The 10000-nt window shown below is 41.6% G+C and overlaps 1 long non-coding RNA gene across 1 annotated transcript in view; it reads left to right on the top strand.

Annotated features, from left to right (window-relative positions):
• Window positions 1-8668: 8668 nt before the first annotated feature.
• Window positions 8669-10000, top strand: part of LOC309698601 — a 2857-nt gene continuing 1525 nt past the window's right edge. Inside the window, exons 1-2 of the long non-coding RNA XR_014274134.1 lie at window positions 8669-8725; window positions 9295-9567. This is a non-coding gene — a long non-coding RNA (uncharacterized lncRNA). The remainder of the gene's footprint in view (window positions 8726-9294; window positions 9568-10000) is intronic.

Here is a 10000-nt window from a genome sequence, read left to right on the forward strand (position 1 = left end):
CTTCTTTTATTAAGTCGAACAGTGAAACACACACACACACACACACACACACACACACACACACACACGGGCCAGCACAGGGCCACCACTGTGTCTGCAACTGGCATTGTGCTGGCGCAGGTGTGGGCCACATCTGGCAAACCAGACCTGGGCCACCAAAGGGCCGTCATTCGTTGCAGTATGTGGGCCATGTGTAAGCACCTTGTCTGGGTCAGATCCGGGCCATATCAATTTTGCTGTGTGGGTCAATTAGCACCCTTACTGGGAGTTAGCAACGGCAAAGCAACACTAGAAATGTGGACGAGGGTTGTGAAGACGTTTGGTGAAGTATGAAAATAAGGGTTATATTAGGGTTAAAGTCGCATGTTGGGATCATCAGTTTTTTAAACATTGGTTATTGTTAATTCACATGTGATGTCATCACACACACAGATATGATGAATGCCTGGAAAAATGCAGCTGTATTATCACTGTGGGTAATTCGACTAACTGGCAGGTGTTTGTATACTGACACTCTTATTTTTGGGTTTGTAACTTTCAGCTTTTGGTTCATGTTTGTCTCCTCTGTGTCCACTACCTCTATGTGTCATCAGCGTCTCGTCTGTCCTGTCATGTCTCCATGTCTGTTTTGATTCAGTTATGACTCAGCCCACCACGTGTAATAATAATCATAATAACTTTGTTTATAAAGCGCTTTCAGACAAAGTGCTGTACAGCTATTTGAAAATAAAGAGACAAATAAATAAAAGTGATGCAAAGCAATACAAGTTAAAACACAATAACAAGTTTAAACATAATAAAAGTTAAAAACGATAAAAATCAAAAAAACTAAAAGGCAAAGAATTAAGACATTAAGACAGGGTGAACAAGTGGGTCTTCAACTTGGCTTTAAAAAGCTCCACAGAGCAGCCTGCCTGATATCTGGAGGGAGGCTGTTCCACAAATAAGGCGCACGAAAAGAAAAACACGTTTTTTTCTGGCTGTAGGAACCTTTACAAGGCCAGAGTCCTGAGATCGGAGCGCACGGGGGGGAAGGGTGCAAAAGATCAGAGAGGTATGAAGGTGTCAGTCCGTTTATAGCCTTGTAGGTGACCTTAAAATCTGCTCGAACCTGACAAGGTAGCCACATACAGGGGTGATGTGCTCAAATCATCCTCCTGTAAATATATGACTGCGTCTGCCTCGGTTCATCGACTCATCCTCGCTCGTTGTAGGGGAAGTTTCAGTCAGTTTTTCTCACAGTCACTTCAAAGTTATCTTCAGCTAGTCACTTACTGCGCTGCCCTCTCAGTGTTTTGTATTTGCTTTTTGGTTTTCATCGCCTTTTTCTTATGCGTCTCAGCCGATCTGCTTCCCATCAGAGAAAGTCTTCTGTCCAGTGAAACTCTGGACAGTCACATGCTGTATCAGCCAGTGTCTCCACTGTGGCTCCATACGAGGCTCAGAAACAAAGATCCTTGAACAAATTTACAGTATTCAAAGTGTTTGTTGTCACGATGCTCTGAAACTTTGTTAAAAGCTCTCTGAGATCAGACTTCAAAGTCATGATGATGCTACATGATAACAGCTCAGTCATTCGTCACGAGCCTCGCTATGGCGCCGCAGTGACACGTTTTTCCACCGATTACCGTCTTAACTTGATGTTGGTGTGACACAAAATGTGTTTTCATTTATTTCCTTTAACTTTCTATGTTTAGATTGTCATCACAGTCATTTCTTCAGTTTTTCCATAAACAGCTTTTTCTAAAAGCTCCCTTTGTTACGAGTCAGTGGTCAGGAAACTAAAAATGGAAGCGTCCTTGGATGTAGGTCTTACATGATGAGAAATATGATTTCATACTGAGCTCTAACAGGAACTTCATCAGTGCTCATCAACCACAAAAGAAGGCCGGCCTGTACGGGAGGATCAGCTGAGTTCCTCTTCCAGCAGAGATAAATGCCGGTCAACCTTCTGCAGATGTCCGAGTCGTGACCATGATGAGAGTGAATATCTGCTGCTGCCTCTTTGCCTTTTTTCTGGGCTGTAACATCACAGCAGGTAAGAACATCTCAGAGTTTCATTCAGATAATCCAGCAGCCGTTTTTTACATGTCAGTATTAACCGGTGTATTTCTATATGTTGATCTCAACATGAAATACAGCAGACTTCAAACCCATTTACACCTTGGGAATATTTGAGATATTTGACTGGAAAAGAAAATCTATTAAGCTCAGTAGAGATGTGTTCAGGGTCAAAGTTGAGTTTGGGTTTAACTTCGGGATCACACAGTTGTTTTAAAAGCATCTTTCAAGACAAAGCAAGAGCCAGTGTAGGTACATATATACAGTATATATAATGTATATATGTCTCTTGCAGGAATCAAACATGATATCATCAGAAACAAGGAGTCCGTCACCCTGCGCTGTCCTCTCCCTGTGGAGGGTACGGTGACGTGGAGCAGAGAGAACAAAGGAAGGATAGTTGACATACTCACCGCTGATGGTAACAGCGAGAGAAGACTCATCAATGACACACGATTCATGTCATCAGCTGATAAGTGGCTGATCATCCTGAGGCCTGCTGCGTCAGACTCTGGGAGATACCTGTGTAATAACAAACCAGCGGTGCAGCTGACGGTGATCTCTCCAGGTAACGTCACACTTTGTCACTGTTGTTCTGTTTGTGTCTGTTTTCAAAGATCAGGTTCTCTTCAGGGCCTGTGGGAATTAAACAGCACGAGCGCACACCTCCATCACTTTAATGGGTTAAATAACAGTCCTGCACATAGATGGCACATCAGGGTCAAAGTTTAACCAAGATTAAGTAACATGAGTGAATTCAGTTAACTTGATTAATCTCATCATTTTACAGGACAATCAGCTTCTACACCCTTTCCAGCAAACGCAGCATCAGCACCACCCACAAACTCAGGTATCACTGAAATCACAAAGTTTCACAGATTATTGAACATAATCAGAGTAAAGCGAGTCTCTGCCACCACAACACCAGCTGTTTTATGTCCAGTTCAAAGAGAATGATGTCAGAGATTTTAATCTGTTTGATCTTAATTTGTAACTAAAGCTGTCACACGCTGTGATAATATAGAACAATACACGTTAGAGTATTTCTCTGAAAACCAAAATCTAAAGTTATGTTGATGACGTGTACAAGCTTGACTGTCCCACCACAGACTGGATCTCAGCTCTCGACAGTTCATCACTTTTAAAAATGCTCTTTTATTTTCTCTTCCTTTCCTCTGAAGACCAGCAGCTGCTTCTTGGGTTGATTTATGGAACAGCTGCTTCATTCATCTGCATCATCATCATCATCATCATCGTTGCATCTGTTTTTTACCCAGCGAGGAGCGGGTCCAACAAACAAGGTGAAGAAAGCCTGAGACACACGAACGGGAGAATTTTTAGATCCAGTGATAAACACAATTATTTCACAGAATGTAACACGTACTTCTTTAATTCAGTTTTATTTATACAGAGCCAAATCACAACAAACTGCTTTGTACTGTAAGGTAGACCCTACAATAATACATACAGAGAAAACCCAACAATCATATGACCCCCTATGAGCAGCACTTTAGTGACAGTGGGAAGGAAAAACTCCCTTTTAACAGGAAGAAACCTCCAGCAGAACCAGGCTCAGGGAGGGGCGGGGCCATCTGCTGTGATTGGTTGGGGTGAGAGAAGGAAGACAGGATAAAGACATGCTGTGGAAGAGAGACAGAGGTTAATAACAGATATGATTCAATGCAGAGAGGCCTGTTAACACATAGTGAGTGAAGAAGAAACCCCCAGTGCATCATGGGAATCCCCGGCAGCCTACATCTATTGCAGCATAACTAAGGGAGGATTCAGGGTCACCTGGTCCAGCCCTAACTATATGCTTTAGCAAAAAGGAAAGTTTGAAGCCTAATCTTGAAAGTAGAGATAGTGTCTGTCTCCTGAATCCAAACTGGAAGCTGGTTCCACAGAAGAGGGGCCTGAAAACTGAAGGCTCTGCCTCCCATTCTACTTTTAAATACTCTAGGAACAACAAGTAGGCCTGCAGAGCGAGAGCGGAGCGCTCTAATAGGGTGATATGGTACTACAAGGTCATTAAGATAAGATGGGGCCTGATTATTTAAGACTGCTGACAGAGAGAATATTATTAACATAGGATATGTAATTAAAACACCTTTTCAATGCTTCGTTTGCACACATAGAAGCTGCGATGATGTGTCCAGATTCACTCCTCTGTCCTCGCTCACGTCTCTCTTGGAGTCGATCACTAACATTCAGGTTTTGTTCACTTTGGCAGGAAGTGAAAGAAAAGAGCACGTCTATCATTACATAATAGATGACGTCAGGTTAAAGGCTGAAAATGGTGAGAAATACTTTGACTACCTTGCACTGCATTACAGTGTTGCTATAGTTCCCACTGAGACGTGGATTTTATTCATTATTTATTATTTTATAAAGTGATAAATTTAAATGTTTAAGCATTTAAACGAACACAGTTTTGCGTCATCTTACGATTTCTGCAGTTAGTCTTTGTTTTTCTTTTATATGCAGGTTTTCCTGACTCGCTCTCTTCCATTTATTTATTTATTTATTGAAATTAATGATTTATTGAGGCTCCAAAAACATTTATCATTGAGCATTAAAACAGAGAAAGTAGAATAAAAGAAAAAATAGAAAAGTCACACAGGCTTGACACAGTGTGACGACACCAATGTTAAACAACAACATTTTCATCTTCAAAGTCAACATAAAGCCCAAATATATCACAACTTCACCAATACAACATAAAAATATCCAATATAATATATAATCACGCTCTACATACACATATATTTTACAAATACGTATTTATTTGTATGTAAATATACAAACACTCCTGTTGTTATTGTTGTATTTTCTTTATCCACAGCTCCGTCACAGACCATTAGAACCACTGGATAAAGCATCTGCAAATAGCAGCCACCACCTGCACGGCTCACCTGAGAGACACCTGTAAAAGCACTTTTTAAAGCTGCTGTAAAAACATAAAATAGATATTTAACAACAGTTATATCAGGCATGTTGTGCACTTTAAATAACAGCTGCATTATTTTGTTTAAATGATCATATTTACAGTGACAGGACTGTGTGAATGATTGTATTTTCTATCAGTAAATCTTAATTTCTTTAGATTTTATATATTTAAGTCTTTTGCATGTTTATTTTTTATTTTACAAATCATATGACAGTTTTGATCATCTAACTGTTACCTGATATTATAACTCTGAAAATATCCAGTGAATGTTTTAGAAAGAAAGTTGATTTCTCTGCTGACTTTGAAAAGTGAGCTGTTTATTTGGCCAAATACCAACATGAAACTGAACAGGCACGTGCAAAACGTAGGCGAGAAATAATCCAAACATGAGCATGAACCCTAACCTGAACAGCTGCAACAAAACTCTGCACCCTGACGTGACTCGACGTGGAGAAACAGGCGACCCGACACTGAACGAGGACGACAAAGGACTTAAATACACAGAAGGGTGATGAGGGCAGTGGGAACACCTGGGGAGACACAGCTGACACAAATGATCAAGACGCCTCAGGGAAAAGTAAAACTAAACACACTGAACATGAGCCGTGTCCCAAAACGTCGGCTGCGTCCTTCGGAGGACCCGGCCTTCGCGGTCTACGTGGGCCGGGTCCTTCGAAGACCGGAAGTGCGAGGCTGTGAAATGGGACGGTCCAGCCTTCAGATCTGCGTCACCGCTGTGTCGGTGGAGTTTAATAAACTCGGCCGTCTGCTCCTTGCTATCTAAAATATAACAGGACACTGGAGTAAACTCTCGACCGTCTCACACTTCTGTTTAATCAGTTTTCTGTTTGACGTTTATTCAGCTGTGTGAAAACCCCGGAGGAACCCACCCGGGGGATTAATAAAGTTTTATTTTATCTAATATTTTTGATCTCAGCCAAACCGATTTACTCCGGAACAAATAAAACACTGAAAAAAGCCAAACAATTACATTTTTCAATTATCCGAGTGACTTATATGTCATGTTTAACCTGAGTAGCCAAAGAGCGGGGGTCTGAAAACGATGAAGCCGGTAGTCCGCTGCCCTCTCTGGCTCGAGTGACCCTTGACCTCCCGGTCAGCTATCGAGCTGGTGGGTAACAGACATCTCCGAAAACGTCGGAGCGCTTTTGCAAATATGTGATGTCTTGATAAACCGAGCAGATATTTGTAATTTACACAGCTACATTCTCACCTGAAAATATGTCAAAAGTTTATTTTGTGACCCAGAAAGATTAATATGAGTAATTGTAAAACTTAGTAGCGGCCGCCATTGTTGGAAACTGGAGTTTGGCTGGGCCGCGCTATGAATTCTGGGATATGGTGGGCCATGAAGCAACACGACCACAGACACTTGACAGTTAGAACATGGAAGACGTGGAGAGACTAAGGCACAGGCATAACTCAGAGTAAACACTGAGGACAAGACAGACCACACAGAGGACAGGAAAAGACTCGTAAATCAGGAGACGCATGAAACAAACTAAATCCCAACTAATAATAACAACATGAGAACTTAACGTATTCCCAATAAGGAACAATGACTTTCTGTCCCATACCATGTTTGCATGTGTTAGCTGTTTGCTAACCCAAAGCCTGAATAGTTGCAGGTTCATGTCTTGCTTATATGTGCATGTTAGCTTGCCAGCTACACCAGGCAACTACCTGTGTATCAGTAACCTCTTTACCTGGTAGGTGAGTAGTGGCCTGTTACCTGCAACAAAATTATTTAGATAAAAGCAATAATTTTGTTGTTACCATCAAAACATGAGGTCTAAATGTGACGTGAATTTCTTGTTAGGTAAGAAGGAAACGTAAGAAGCCACCGTCTTTATTTTTATTTTCATGCTGTGATGTTTTGCTGGTGCAAGTTTCCAGTTCCTCACTGTGTCACCATTAGATGCATGTTGTCTGTGTTTGTCTGTACAGACAGCTGGGGAGAGGGTTTTCTGTTGAAGCATTTAAACTTTAAACAAAGTTCTGATGGATGCAGAGTTGGTCTAAAACCTCATTTGTATTCACTATTGCAAAATAAAATTACCTTAGTTTAGCTTTTTTGTATTTGCAACTTTAATACCTGTGCAGGAGCGTGTCATGGAAGGCCGGTGATCTCTGGGTTTCCCCACAGGCCGCTGAGTCCGGAGCTGATGGCTGCAGCCAAGCCTCTGTGCGTAGTATAATGCTACTGTTGGCTGCAGTCTCAGTTCATCTATTTTGTTGGTTATGGACCTGACGTTGGAGAGCAAAATACTCAGAAGCGGTGGCTTAAGTGGTTGTTTCTTTGCTAGCGTGGCCGCCCTGCAGCCACGCTCTTGTGTCCTTTGTTTACTTCTCCTCTTGGATGCCACTGGGAAGAACCAACCACAGAGACCCTGGAGTTCTTATTATGTCCTCCGGAATGCCGTGGAAGTGGTGACAGTGCGACGTGATATTGTTTGCAAAGTGTAATTCCAAACTCAGTCCTGACGACTGTGAGTAGATTCCACTCGACATACAGTAGAAAAAAACCCGTCTTCTGGAACTTCACAGAGTGAGAAACAAATGTGACAGTGCAGTGGTTTCATCTACTCTGGTGTAAAAATAGTCGACACTTACAGACCACATTAGCAGCAGATCTCATGCACTCATGTTTACACAGATCTCTTCACAGACAGGAGTCACAAAGAAAACCATCTAAAGGAATGTAAATTAAAAAGATGTGTAATTTGTTGCACACTTGGACAAATGACACTTCCAGCTGTGCATGACTTTAGAGTCATTTCTTTACTCGCTCTTTTGCTCTGCAACTGCAAATACCAAACACAAGCACTTCAGTTTAGCGTAGCTGCTCTCTGCGGCTGTCTGTGCACTAAAACACACAAACAGGACCCCAAAGCTGCCTGTTTCAGTGCCTGCATGAGCGTCACCCATGGGACCAAAATATTCCAGCTGGATTGCCAGTGAGCACAGTATGTGTCACAAATGCAGTAATAAAGAACTGAATGCATAAAGCAAGAACGCTAAACAAATAAAAAACATAAAACTGTGGAGAGGGGCAGTATCTTTGCAATACATTCATCTGTCAAATGAGTCACACACATTTCATAATAAATAATTAAATAAATGTAACCATATCTTCTGGCATCTCCATTGTACCATCTTAGAAATCTCCAGTTGTCAAAATCTCACTGGTTTTATATATTTTACACACACCTGTAAAACCTCGTTAGTCTCGACCATCAACAAATAAGACCAAACAACAAAACCTGAATCAAGAAACAGGAAAAAGATTATTAATCTCATTTACAAACTCATTTGTACCACTAACTCCACCTCCACCCTCGTCTGCTTCAGGAAGGAAATAAATCATGTGCACCATATTTCAATGTGCTGGTTTTCTACTGGTCACTGCTCCCTGCTTTCTTGTACTGCGGCTGTTTGTGAAACGTTTTAAATCTTGACTTTCTTTCACTGCATTTTTTAAAACCTGTGTAACAGATTATTATACTGTAGCGAGCGTCTGTTCTCTGACCACAGAACCTCAGAAATAGAAGAGCAGGCGTGTTCACAGAGGCGCTGACTTCCTGTTCTCTGTTCAAACACAGACGGTGGTCACTGTGAGTTCAGACACTGTCAGGATGTGGGTGAACATCTACTGCTGCCTGTTAGCCTGCGCTCTGAGCGGTCATACCACAGCAGGTGGGACACTTTGCATTAATGTCTGATATACTTTATAGTTTTCACACATGTGCATTTGTGTTGGTGTTTGTAGTTTCAGGGATTTCACACGATTATAGAAAACGAGTTCAGAGTGTGAAGCAGACACACGACCACAGGAAGTCGAGTTATGGTGTCAGTGTAGCTCAAACTTCACGTTTCATCTTCCAGAAGAAAAGTTTTAAAAATGAAATTCTCTGTTTGTTTTAGACGAACTGTTTGAAAACAACATCCATGAAAAACTGTGATTTTTACCTGAAGTTCAGCTTTTTATTGATTGATTCATAATAAGATAATGAAATAATCATTTTCAGACTAAAGCTTTAAGAATTTACAATCAGGAAACATTCATAGGACGGCAAATATCCTGCTGTTTCCTAACAAACTGTCAGTTAACTTGCTTCCTTCTGTCAGGTGTGATGCTTAGCTTAACTTGAGGACAGAGCACAGAGTAACACTCAGGTCACTCTTCATGAGACAGAGAGTCATGTGATGTTAACGTGTACTCGGTGAGTCTGAGACATGATTTTAAAAATGCTTTTGTTTTGCAGGTTTAACCCGGGAAGTAGAGGGGACGCAGCTCACTGTGCACTGTCCTTACTATCTACAGGGTGGAGTGAGGTGGAGCAGAGAGAGTGGAGGAAGCAGAGCTGACATACTTACAGCTGATGGAGACAAAACTACAAAACACATCAATGATCCACAGAAACGATACAGTTCACAGGCTGACGGGTCTCTGATCATCCTCAGAGCTGCTCCCTCAGACTCTGGCAGATACTTCTGTAATAGTTACCTGGCAGAGGAGCTGACAGTGATCCCATCAGGTAACATCAAACTTTATTACCTTCCTGTTTAAAATCATGCATGTCTGCTGAAAATGTGATTTTTAGTCTTAAATGAGACCAGTGTGGTTGTTAGCACTGTGGCTAACCGTGGGGTCAGATCCACGGGCCGTCTGAGGCCTTTCAGTGTGGAGTTATCGTGCTCTTCATGTGCTCACATGGTCCTCTGTGTTCCTCCCACAGTGCAGAGTCGTGCACAGTTTAGGTTAAGTCCTGACTCTAACTTGGCCGTAGGTGTGAGTGCTGGTGGTTGTTGGTCTGTGTCAGCTGTGACAGGCTGCCACACAACCCTGAACTAGTTTAGCTTTTTGACCTCTCGTGTTTTTAACTGCAAGCACATCTGTGGTCAGCATGGTTAACATAAAGTTAACTTTTTAATGTAAAAATACAAAGTACCACATCAAATATTAAAGTA

The sequence above is a fragment of the Aulonocara stuartgranti genome (genome assembly GCF_965226115.1).
Source record: "Aulonocara stuartgranti genome assembly, chromosome: 22".
NCBI classification, from domain to species: Eukaryota; Metazoa; Chordata; class Actinopteri; order Cichliformes; family Cichlidae; genus Aulonocara; species Aulonocara stuartgranti.